We start from the raw sequence: 12,531 nt of genomic DNA on the forward strand, positions 1-12,531 counted from the left end.
TTTTGGCTCCTACAATTTACCTTTGCTGAGAGTAGAAGCTAGGTTTTCTTGGCCCTTGCCCAGGGGCTTATAACCTTTGATTCATATAAGAAAAGTTCAAGAAGTGAGCATGGATTTATGCCTGCACCCTGTGAAGAGGGAACTCTATTTGGTTTCCTCCTTTGCCTACAGTCTTTCTTGTGAGCTCATGATGGAGGCTCATAGTAAAGAACTCTGGTATGACTACAATCGCTTTGTTCATTGTGTTCTAAATTTCCACCCCAGTCATCAATACATCTTCAACAACTCATTGATATTTCAGCTGTTTTCTTTTACTTTATTCTCATGCCAGTCACTTCTTGTTTATTCTTGGAGGTAGAATAATTCCTGTGTCCCTTCTTTCCTTAAAAGACTCTTCATGCTTTGAGATTTATTTTGTCCTTCACTTCACTTCTCAGATGGACTTGAAATGTTATGTTTTTTGTTAATTTTTTTTTCTGGCTTTTTTTTGTTGTTGGGGTAGAAGTGATGTTCTCTTATGGGTTTATAAATTCTAAGTTGAACCATATCATATCCTGGGGTTTCAATATCACATGTTCAGTATTAGCTTTTACTAAAATAGCTTTTTGGCATTCAAAGATTTAGAATCTGTGGTACCATCTCTATGAGATCTATTACAAAACACATTTAGTATTGTCTGACTTGTGCAGTGAACCTAGCCCAGTATTAGCTAGTATGTGAGTCTAGCTGAATCCCTTGATATCTGCATCTCAACCAGTCTTTACTTTTCTCATGTATGAACTGGTTTTCACATGTGTAACTGACTGCACTTCACAGGGATGCAGTGGGTGTTTTGTAATGCTGGAAATTATATGCTCTTGTGATATGCATACATTTAGCTATTTGCAAAGATCACGGGTAACGTTATTAGCAAATGTGAAGGTCTGTTCTGTTCTACTTAGATTATGTAGTAGACTCATGATATATCTCTGAATATCTTCTGGATATTCTAATCTTTGAATCAATGGCAATATACATGGCATAAGCACATAGTTTCTTTTTAATGATATTTGTGATGATAATCACGTAACTCATATAGATATCAAACACATCAAACACACATTAGCTCAATGCCTATTTAGCTTAAGAAAGTTCTTTCTATCACTACAATAGAATTATTTTGAGTTAAATGTTAGATGTAAAGTGAGTGTGAGTGTGTGTCCTAGTTAAGTTACTTCCACCAGCATTTAATTTTGTAACACACGTGATTCAAATTTGGACTTAAGAAAAAGGATAGATTAATCTGTGTCATGGATAATCACCATCAATAGTATATCATCAAAATAGTAAATATTAAATCTGTAAAGAACAAAGATCTACTAGACCATAAGCAATGGCAATGCATAATCATTATTGGGATTTAGGCTAGAATTCATCAATTTTAAAAATGGGCCCTAGCTTAAGCTATTAACATCTTACACTATAAATGCCAGCTTTTCCTTTTCCACTTCCCATTTTGAAAATTACTAAAATGCATACTTCACTTGTAGCTTAATAAATATATTTAGTCATTGCTTAATCGATATCTTACAGAAAGGATAAAATCAAGTTAATGATGCATGCCGAGTAGAAATAGTCTTCTTACCAAACTGTAAGAGCCATCTCTTCTCTACAAGGAACCAATCTTCATAAGCTTTAAGAACTACCCATTTGACACACTCTATTAATTGTAATTAAAACATGAACATCTATTTTGCTGTGCTGCTATTTAATAGATTTTGATCAGCTTTCATATTTACTCCCAGAGTGGTGGTTTGTGTATAGTGATTAAGACTCAATTTGAGCCCCAATACTGTGTGTCATTGTTTGTGACAGTATTAACTATGAGATCATTCGTTGCACTGTTTTTCCTTATGCTAATTTAAAAAATCTGTCAATATAATGACATTAAAATACTAAGCTATATTTGGAAATAAATGCTCAACTACTCTAGTCATTTCATATTCACTATCATAATGTTAATCATGAGGGTCTTATGTGGTGTTATTTAGATGTAATTTCATTTCAAGATCCTACAAAATCCTCTATCTCTTGTCTGGATTTAGTCAAGTGTGTCTGCCTTAGTATATCTGCATTTGGCAGCATTCCAGTTCCTTTGATACTTCTGTTAGAGGGATATTTGAAAAGTGGAAACCAGTGTGCAGGGAGGAGCTTAATTTAGATGCCCTTAATCTGGTTCAGGTTCAGTGATTTGATTTTGAAAATGGGATTTTTCTCTAACTCTTTCAACTTTCCTTCTCTGTAACTTGGATAAGGTCAATTAGACCCAGAGAGGAAATGTTCACACCTAATGTGCAAATGCAGATGATTGGCTTGTTGTTCTTGTGACAATGCCAGAAATTGCATGTGTTCGTTTTATCTTACATTGTAGAAAAAGCCAATTTGATAATTGTGAACTGCTTTCTGCATCTGTGAATGCCCCCTCTCAAACCAATAGAAAACAACAGGAGGCCCCACTGTGAACATTCTTTTGAAAATTCTATTTACAAAATGTATCCATTAACAAACTACCCCACAGCTTCCTGGGAATTAAACAAAGTCAGACCTGGTAAAGTAACAACACTACTAAATGGGCCTTGCTTACACGCAGTTTCCTGTGTTCTACTCCCAGTGGAGTAAAGTCATAGGATTTTTTTGGAGGTTTTATAAAATTTTCCTTTTTATGTGGATGAATATCCTAATCAGTGTAATCACTAAAAAACAAAAGTCTGAATTAGGTTTATAATAAATACTTAAATGACACTATATCATAAGGAAATACTTATAATTTGATTCCAAATTTTTCATGGGTTTATTTCAACACACTTGAAACTTAATATTTATTGTTGTTTTTTCTTATGCCCTCCCCAAATTGTAAGCTTTTTGAAGGCAAAGATAATGCTTTTCCTTCCTTTTTTTCTCAAAGACCTTACAACTTAGGGGGGCTCTTCATAGATATTGATTAATTGGTTGAATAAGCAAATAAACAAACATTAGAAAAATTTGGTGAGATAGATTTGCACAAACCTAACATTTAAAATCAAATCTTTATTTCTTCATCAGAAAGAAATTTCACTCATTCTTTTATATTTTAGATTATGGACGCAAATTCCACCAATAAAATATACCATGTATCTATGGTATATTGTTCATTCTCTTTTGGCTTTTGTTCATTATTTTTCTTAATAAAATTAATAAAGCCTAAAAACATATCATACTGTACTGTAACAGTCAAACTGTATACCTTAAGAAAACTTTTTTTGAAATAAACGTTAGCATTATGAAGCATTTAGAAAGGGTATGAAGAATTCTAGTTCATTGTAATGAGCCCACCAAAGCTGCAACTACATATCCTGAGAGGGTTTTTTTTTCAGGACTCCTAATGATGGATGGTGCATTTTCTCTTTCTATAGCCTGTTTAAGGGCAATCAAACTGAAATACATGTAAGGATTTCAATGAAATTTATTTTACCAGTTCAGGTAAGTTCACTTTCACCTATGCCTAAATTCTTTTAAAAATAACCAAAATTGGGGCGTCTGGGTGGCTCAGTGGGTTAAAGCCTCTGCCTTCGGCTCGGGTCATGATCCCGGAGTCCTGGGATCGAGCCCCATATCAGGCTCTCTACTCAGCAGGGAGCCTGCTTCCTCCTCGTCCTCTCTCTCACTCTCTCTCTCTGCCTGCCTCTCCACCTACTTGTGATCTGTCAAATAAATAAATAAATAAATAAATCTTTAAAAAAAATCAAAAAACAAAATTGCCCCCACTATAGATTCAGAACCTATGTAATTTAATAGATGAAGAAAATTGTTAAGCAAAAGAAATAGCAGAAGTACATATAGGTGAAATGTAATTCTTCCTATCCAAAAAAAAAAAAAAAAAAAAACCCAGAAAAGACAAATCTAGATATAACTTATGAAAAATTGTTTTGTGTTTATTTTCCATCTCTCCCCAGCATAGCAAATATATACAAATAATCAAAGCAACATCAAATTATTGGTCTCCCTGCAGAAAAGCCCCCAAAATACTAAAAATGAGAATTTTTTAAAAACATAAAATATATATTTATGGTGACTTTTTTAACATCAGACCAGTATGGGGTTTCTAGAAATAGTCATTGTTAGTCACTATGTAGTACATCATTCGTTTTTGATATACAGTGGCTAACTGAACATAGTAAAAAAAAGTAGAAATAGTCATTGTTGTGATTTTTTTTGTTAAATTAACATTTGTTAAGTAGAGCCCTGGGGTACCCACTGTTGAAGGATATTTCCCTTCAACAAAGGTTAAGGGAAAGTGAAGTAGAGACATTTATGACTCACAGATCCTGAAGGAGGCACACTGTAATCCTGGAGAGGCTGCACAGTTGGGCAATTCAAATTTTAAAAAGTGGTTTTGGTAAGATTCCCAGGGGTCTTATCTAAGGGTCAGGTGCAGAAGGGGAAGGACCTGCGAGGCAAGGGAGAATGCTTATTACATAAGTGGGAAAGCTTATTACATGGGTCCTGGGAAAGTTCTGTTAGGAGCTTACAGTTACTTGAGACTCTGCAGGCTGTCATCAAAGGCATGTGCTCATGGAAGGAGCGGTATTATCCAGCAGTGTAGCTGCCTCTCCATAGTCACTTAATACAGGTAGTGATGCACGGCAAGTACCTAAGGAAAATCTCATCATTGGTAGGCCAGTCTAGACTGGGTAAAGACCACCATCCTAGAACATGAGATAGGGTCATCTCTTGAAATTAGTTTTAGGTTAGACAATAACAACCATGTGATTATCCTGGCATTTAATCCTGGAGAAGAATATTGTAGTCACACAAACGTTTTAAGTACAAAACTGGTCTAAATGTTTACCAAGGACTTCCTGTACCACAGAACAGATTCTCTAGGGAGTTAGAGAGTAAGGGGGTGGGTCAGGAAATTTGATTCATATAAATGCAGATGGAAATGAGCCCTATTAAAGACCGTTGTGAAATGGTGCAACTTGAACCTGGGCAACAGAATTGCCTACCCTCTTTAGACATCTCTCCACAACTCAGGACTTTATGAAACAAGGAAACCATTAGATGAAAGTCACTGATCTCAAGCTTTGGAATAAGAGCTATGCTATGTTTATGATACATTGACTTGATGGTATACACTTGGCATGAATAGGAATCTCTGATCTTTTTCACCAAAGATACATAGCAAGGTTAAAACTTCACTTTATTTTCACTCACCTTTGCTTAGTAGGGCATGGAGGCGAATTATGCAGTTTTGGCCTGAAATGTTTTCCTGTGCCGCACTCATCCTCAGTTGTGGGTTCCGTGTGGTTCTTGTTTCCCACTGAACTACCATAGCTGTGGTCTGTCTTAGTCCTTAGTTCCGTTATTTGTAGTTATGGAAAGTGCTTGGTTTTTGTAGTTGAAAAATTGTTTTTTTAAGATTTTGTTTATTTACTTGAGAGAGAGACAGTGAGAGAGAGCATGAACGAGGAGAAGGTCAGAGAGAGAAGCAGACTCCCCATGGAGCTGGGAGTCCAATGCGGGACTCGATCCCGGGACTCCAGGATCATGACCTGAGCCGAAGGCAGTCGTCCAACCAACTGAGCCACCCAGGCGTCCCTGTAGCTGAAAATTTTTGAAGTTTACTTCCAAGATTCAGTATCTGATTTTACTTTCCTTCGTCATGCTCTCCAAAATAAAAATGGCTTTTAGATAAAGTCATCTGCCTCTTTAATATTGACTATACGTATTTTTTTCCTTTTTATTGTATGACTTTCTCCCCCCCTTTCTGTCATCAAAGAAGAAATATTAAAGGAAAAAAAAAACCTTATGGAGTGCTTTCTGATTGCTTGCGTTGTGTCACTTCCTGTGCAACTCCACTAAACAGCTGCATAAGTTGGTGGCTCACAAGTATTATTTACGAGTTATGTTTCGTTCTTCATAAGATAAGGTTATATGAGCACGTGATTATGAGGGATCTTTGTATTTCTTCCTGTTTCTTTTCATGTGTCACTCTTATTCCCACTGTACAGATTATAAATGGATCAAAATCATTCATATATTTTTATGTATATATTCCACAGCTAAGGGCATTGTATGCTATCAAAATGTACCTTATTGTTTAGCTGAAATAACTATAGGTCTATTTTAAAAGAGAGGTTCTATTTCATCCAAGAAAATTACTAATGGAAAAAGCAAATGGTGAATGATGTGGAAAATGTCCTATCAACCTACATAATCCATTTATATAATGATGGCAGATTTGTCTCTTGAGGTACCTTCTGCTTCTATCATTCTATAATTATGGATATTTAAATTAGAACACTGCAATAATGATTGCTTTGAGCACTCTGAGATATTTCTGTCTTAATAGCAGGGTACCTACCTCTCCAACTGCATTTCATGCTAATCTTTCCCTAGATCAGGGATTAGCAAAGTTTTTCAGTAAATGGCTATATAGCAAGTATTTTTTGTTCCACAGGTCATGTAGTCTGTTACAACTAGTCTTTTTTAATAGAGTTGGACATTTATTGAAAATAAGAAATGGGCTTTAGTCCAGGTAGTACTGAAGAGTTGAGCAGAGTACAAGAGTTATTTCTTGCCCAATGGGCACATAACTAAGAAAATGCTGCAGATTCAGAATAGATCAGGAATTTGGGGAAAACTAACTGATTCAAAGAAGAAATGACTTGTTTGGGTGCTAAGCACCCTAGGGCTCCCGAAGCCATCTGCTAGGACTAGAAAATTTTCCTAGAAGTGAAGAGAGAATGTCTCCATGGAAGGTGAGAGGCTGGCCGCTTTGGAGATGGCAAGGTGTCTGAATCATTGTCCAGAGGCTAAGGCCAGTTCAGATACTTCCAGGGAAAGTCCAGATTGCTGAATGTGGTCGTCTCCTGGTGGGATGTAGTTGCTGATGATGCAGCGACAGCTCAGACCTGCAGACAGATGCAGATCCGCTGGTCTCTTCCACCAGTCATTTCACTTTCCTTTGTAGCATCAAAGAGACATAGGCAATAACAAGCAAATGAGTAGGACTGTGTTAGAAGGAAACTATTCATCAAAGCATAGAAGGGATTGGGCCTGGGGGCTATGGTTTGCCAACCTTTGCTCTAAGTTATTGTGCATCAGCCACATTGGCAGTTTTCATCCTTCAGCTCTCAAACAAGAACAGCTCTTCCCCACTTCAGGTGCTGTTCCACTACTTAGAATATTCTTGTCCCTGCTTTTCTGCATTCTCGACTTTTTTTATTCCTTTAGATCCCAGCTCAATTGATAGGTTGAAATTCTGGTTTACCTAGAAGAAACTGGATTTACATCTGTGACCCCAGTGTAATTATGATGTATCATCTGGCACTTTTAAATGTGAAAATGATAGGATGACTAATTACTGGTCATCCTATTCAATAAAATAATTTCTGACCATTTTGTGAAACTTAGGACAGCATCAGAGCGTCCATTATTCATATGAGAAACACTTACTGGAATTTGCTTTTATATCTATATTATGTACTATGTGCCTCTCCGTGGTAGACTGTGAGCTGCATGGGGACAGAGCCAAGTCTGTCCTGTTCAGATTTCACCTTTATTCTAAGTATATTACATGTAAGATAGACAGGATGCTCAAAAAAGTTGAAGGATTGAGTGCATAAGTACTTGTCAAATGATTTCACATCTGGGCATAGTAAAATTCTCATTACTATACATGATTCAGAATGATGAAAAACTTTTTCCTTATATTTACTGCTTATTGTTAGAGATTATCTTCTATCCTCAACACAGAGGAAGATGCAGACTTCTGAGCTCATTGGCTGAATAACACAGGGGACTAGAATTTTGCTTAATGGCTCTTCCTCCTCCAGATCCCTCCAAGGATTTCTAGGCAGAGGTGCCCTGGACATTGCTACAATAAGACCTACTTACGTGGATAGTTAGAAGATGGCAGCATTCTTTGAATAAGCCTTGTTTAATCTCTGACCTTCTCCCTTTCTCTAAGAAAACGGGACTTAATATCTTGCTAAGAATCTTTTTCAAAAATCCTTAATATCTGAGCCACCTTTTTCCTGGCATTACTACTTCTGCAGTAATATTTTTTCATAATATAAAGGGATATGATTTTTTACTGTTTCCAGAAAAGTTGATGGAAATCCCATCTGCTCAGTCTTATTAAAGGAATGCAATGATCCTCACTATGAATAAAATTGTATAACTGCAAAATCTAAGAATATGAAATTTTCATACAACTTTGGACTGTGGGAATGCATTTGTGTCTGTAGCTGAAAATGCAGTAATGTATTCTTACTAATTAAAATGAAATTTCATTAGTCCTACATGGCTGTGAAAAAGAAGAAAGAGTTGCTATTTACTTTGGTGGGGACCTAAGCTACTTGAAACAAAATTTAGTAGTCATCAAAAGCTTTTATTTACTTTTAAATATGTGAATATATTAATATTTTATCTTAACATCTTCATTTTACTTTTCAAATATGTTAATTTCTGCTTAAAAATCTATCTCCAAAGAAACAAATACTACCTCCATATTCAAGTTGGGAATTAATCAAGTTGCTATGCTCTTCCCCCCCCTACAATGTTTCCTTTTTGTTGGAAGCATTAAAGAATGGTTTTTGCTGGGGTGCCTGGGTGGCTAAGTGGGCTAAGCCTCTGCCTTTGGCTTAGGTCATGATTTCAGGATCCCAGGATTCAGTCCTGCATAGGGCTCTCTGCTCAGCAGGGAGCCTGTTTTCCCCAATCTGTCTGCCTGCCTCTCTGCCTACTTGTGATCTCTATCAGTCAAATAAATAAATAAAATATTTAAAAAAGAAAAAAGAAAACAATGGTCTTTGTTAAATAATAATTGATCTTATTAAATATTACTATAATTTGATAAATTATCAATGAGATAGGCCATTTTGGTGATATAGAGATGATTCAATTTTGAATCATCAAAAAAATTAATGAGTTATTTTTGGTTATACATGAAACATATGCAGAAATAAATAGCATGTTTCCTTAGTATTGACAAAGTATAACTAACAATAACAACAAAAGAAATTAGGTGGTGTTATGGGGTGAGTTGTGTTCTTCTGAAATTCATATGGTAAAGTCCTGCTCTCCAGAGTTTAACTGTATTAGAAGTAATTAAATTTCAATAAGGTCATTAGGGTGGGTTCTAATCCAATATTACTGGCATCCTTATAAGAAGAGGAGATTAGGACATAGACATGCACAGAAAAAAGACAGTGTGAGGACACAGGAAGAAGATGGCCATTTATTAGACAAAGAAAAAGGCCTCAAAAAATCCCAAAAAACAACAAAATAAAACAAACAAAAAAACAAACAAACAAAAAAGACAATTCCACAGACACCTTGATCTTGGACATCTAGGCCCCAGAAATATTAAAAAGAAAAAAAAAAAAAAGAAATCTGTTTGAAGGTCCCCAGTCTGTGGTACATTGTTATGATGGGCCTTGCAGATTGAGAGAGATAAGTAAGAGAAACATAATGAATCTGCTGAGGACAGCAGGGTTTCTGGTTTCTATTTCAGATACCTATACTCCCACATGCACTGACTCAAAGAACTACCATTTCTCCCTTGTTGCTGCAGAATATTTTCTTCACAACAAGAAGAATTGAAGAATTAAAATTACTATAAATACCCATGAGTGTCTAGAAACTTAGTATAGTGGTATGGTCTATGTTTATTTAAACAGTCAAATAAAGTATAATTTCTTTTACATTACAATTTGTAAAATGTTTCCACATCCACTATCACAGCTTATTTTCATAAATGATATATTTGATGGGATAGACACACTTCATTTTCTGTTTTTAGGGATGAAAAACCAAGGCTCTGAAGTTCCTTGACTTAGAGTAGCCTGTAAAGTCAGTACACAGCAGAACTGCACTTTTTTTCTTTTTTAGAATTGCAATTTTAATAAAGATATTTTGATCTCTCGTTCACTTATCTTTCTTGTATACCTTATTGCCCAATCCTTTATCTGAAAATGTTTAGGTCCTTAATAATGTCTTAGTGCAGCATTCTCTAAACTGCAGGTTATGACCCATTAATGACTCATGTTATCAAGTTAATGTTTGGCATTAGCACCCAAAATGGAACAGAATAGGTCAGAGTGTATCACTAGAGGTAAGGATAGATATTGTTTCTGGAATGACCATTGCTCATGACTCTTTTGTTAGAGAGAGTTGTGCTGATGATAAACATTAGAAATGGTGGCCAAATGACTAGAGTCACTGAGAAACTGTTAGCTCAGAAAGTCATGAAAATTATTCTTTGTTATTACTCTAGTTTCATTTATTGCCATCCTGAATGTTAGGTGAACATCTGCAACAAATGTATTCAGGTGTTATTTAGTATGTTGTGTTGAACCCTAAACAATTTTTTTTTCTTAGGCCATTTTCTTCCAGGTATATTCTCCTATTTACCTAAAAATTATAGTAAGTGTTTAAGTGGAAGACTCTAAAGATTTGCCCTAACAATATCATCAAATAAATACATATTCATCACATATTCATGGACTTTACTTTTTATCTCTTTGCTTTCCATAAATTCACAAGGAAATTTAAAAATGCTGAGAACCTAAGAAACTTAGGCCCTCCCAAAAAGTGGTCTTTAAACACATACAAAAAAATCCTTCCAATTTTTAATTTGCATTTCTTTTACATTTATACATCAACATATTTATGAACATATTGATATACTTACATATTAATAGCTGAGTATTATATAAATATTCTCTAAAATGCAGCTCTGTTTTAAAAACACATTTACATATACACACTCCATTCAGGACTCAAACTTGACACTGGAGGCAAAATCTGTGTAGAAAAGAATAGAGAAAAATTATTATTAGGGAAATGCCAGACCAGAAAGATGAGTTTTAGAGTGTGATACAAATATCACTAAAGCATAGCTATCTTGCAAGAGAAGGAGTTATACTAGTTCATACCTGTCACACTGGAAGAAGCTAACTTTAGTATTTGTGATTCAAATATTGAAGAAGTTAACTGCCTTTTGAATAACATTAAAACTTTATTGCACAGAGACAGGGTGAATTATATACACATACAACACACACATATATGTACATGACCAAAATAATTTTGGATTTAATAGATTAATATTGTGAATTTATTTGAAAATATTAGGAAAATTAGAGGAAATTTCAGAACACCTAAATATAACCTCAAAATTCTTTTAAAAAAAATGCTTCTCAAACATTTGTTTTATTTTCCTTATAATCTTCTTGATTTTGCAACATAAAATTGTTTTTCTGTGCTCAGTAGTAAATATTTTAGGTTTTGTGTGGCACATGGTCTCTGTTACATTAACTCCGCTGTTATAGTGCGAAAGCCAACACAGACAATCCAGAAACAAGAAGCATGGTAATGCTACAAAAATATTTTATTAAAAAAAATGAGAAATGGGTTATATTTGGTTCTTTGCCATACTTTATCCATCGTGGTTGTAATAGAAATTAAAGTGGTTTTCAAGTTATAGTGCTTGAATGTATTTAATTTCTAATTTTTATAAATTATTATCTACTATGAGTTAGAATATGGTTGCATTGTCCTTCTTTATCAATTTTATAACCTGAAAATCATGTAAGTCTCATACTTTTTTCCTCAGTTATAGAAACTTCCTTTATAGAAACTATAAAGTCAAATGGTAATGAAATATAGGATGTATCACCAGAAAGATAGCATTCTTCAGAAAATGAGAGTCAGGTTTTCTAGTTAAAATAAAAAGTAGTGAACAAAAAAGTTTGGGTTTAAAAACAAATAGGTTTTAAGAAAAACCTAGGCCTGAGAATCTCAGTGATTAAATCACAACCCATGGGAAATCCATGAATCAATTCATTTTTTGAAACTTACAGTAATTTTTAAATAATATATATGTGAATAAATATATAATGATAACTTATATGGTTTTTAAAAATATTTTTAAATAATATATATATGTGAATATATATAATGATGACTTATATGCTTTGTTTTTCACTTACCAAGTATAAATTCCCTGTATTTTGTTTTCCAGCAAAGGAAGGAGAAGATTAGAGTTGCATTTTCTACCTAAAAACTCTTATTTTATCCTATCTAAAACCCCAAGAGGCATTAAAACTTTTTTCTTAATAGTTACTCGAAGAACCATTCTAGTATGATTGATAATTTTCGAAGTAAATACATGATATAAATTCTACCATTAAGGAAGAGCAGTAGTTCATCCTCCTAATCATACTTGGACAGTCTGATACACAAAAAAGTTATAAAGTTTGATCTACTAAGGAATTAACTGGTAAGAGATAAGATATAGAAAAGGTTTGTTAGATATAGAGAATGTAAATACCATCATTAATGTATTTCACAAATTTATAACTTGAAATATGCATAATTATGAATAATGTATCTATTTTAATAGATAAGTTGGTTATCTGAATTGAGGCATACATACAATATCTCAACATATACCAAGCACAAACAAGGCAAACAAAATCCTGCATACTTCTATCTTGTTTAAAG

The 12,531-nt window shown here is 34.3% G+C and overlaps 1 long non-coding RNA gene across 1 annotated transcript; it reads left to right on the plus strand.

Annotated features, from left to right (window-relative positions):
* Positions 1-290: 290 nt before the first annotated feature.
* Positions 291-12,121, plus strand: LOC309864769. The gene is made up of 3 exons (XR_014311756.1): positions 291-354; positions 3,393-3,498; positions 12,050-12,121. It is a non-coding gene; the product is annotated as an uncharacterized lncRNA (long non-coding RNA).
* The last annotated feature ends 410 nt before the right edge of the window (positions 12,122-12,531 follow it).

The sequence above is a fragment of the Mustela nivalis genome (assembly GCF_964662115.1).
Source record: "Mustela nivalis genome assembly, chromosome: 5".
Taxonomy (NCBI): Eukaryota; Metazoa; Chordata; class Mammalia; order Carnivora; family Mustelidae; genus Mustela; species Mustela nivalis.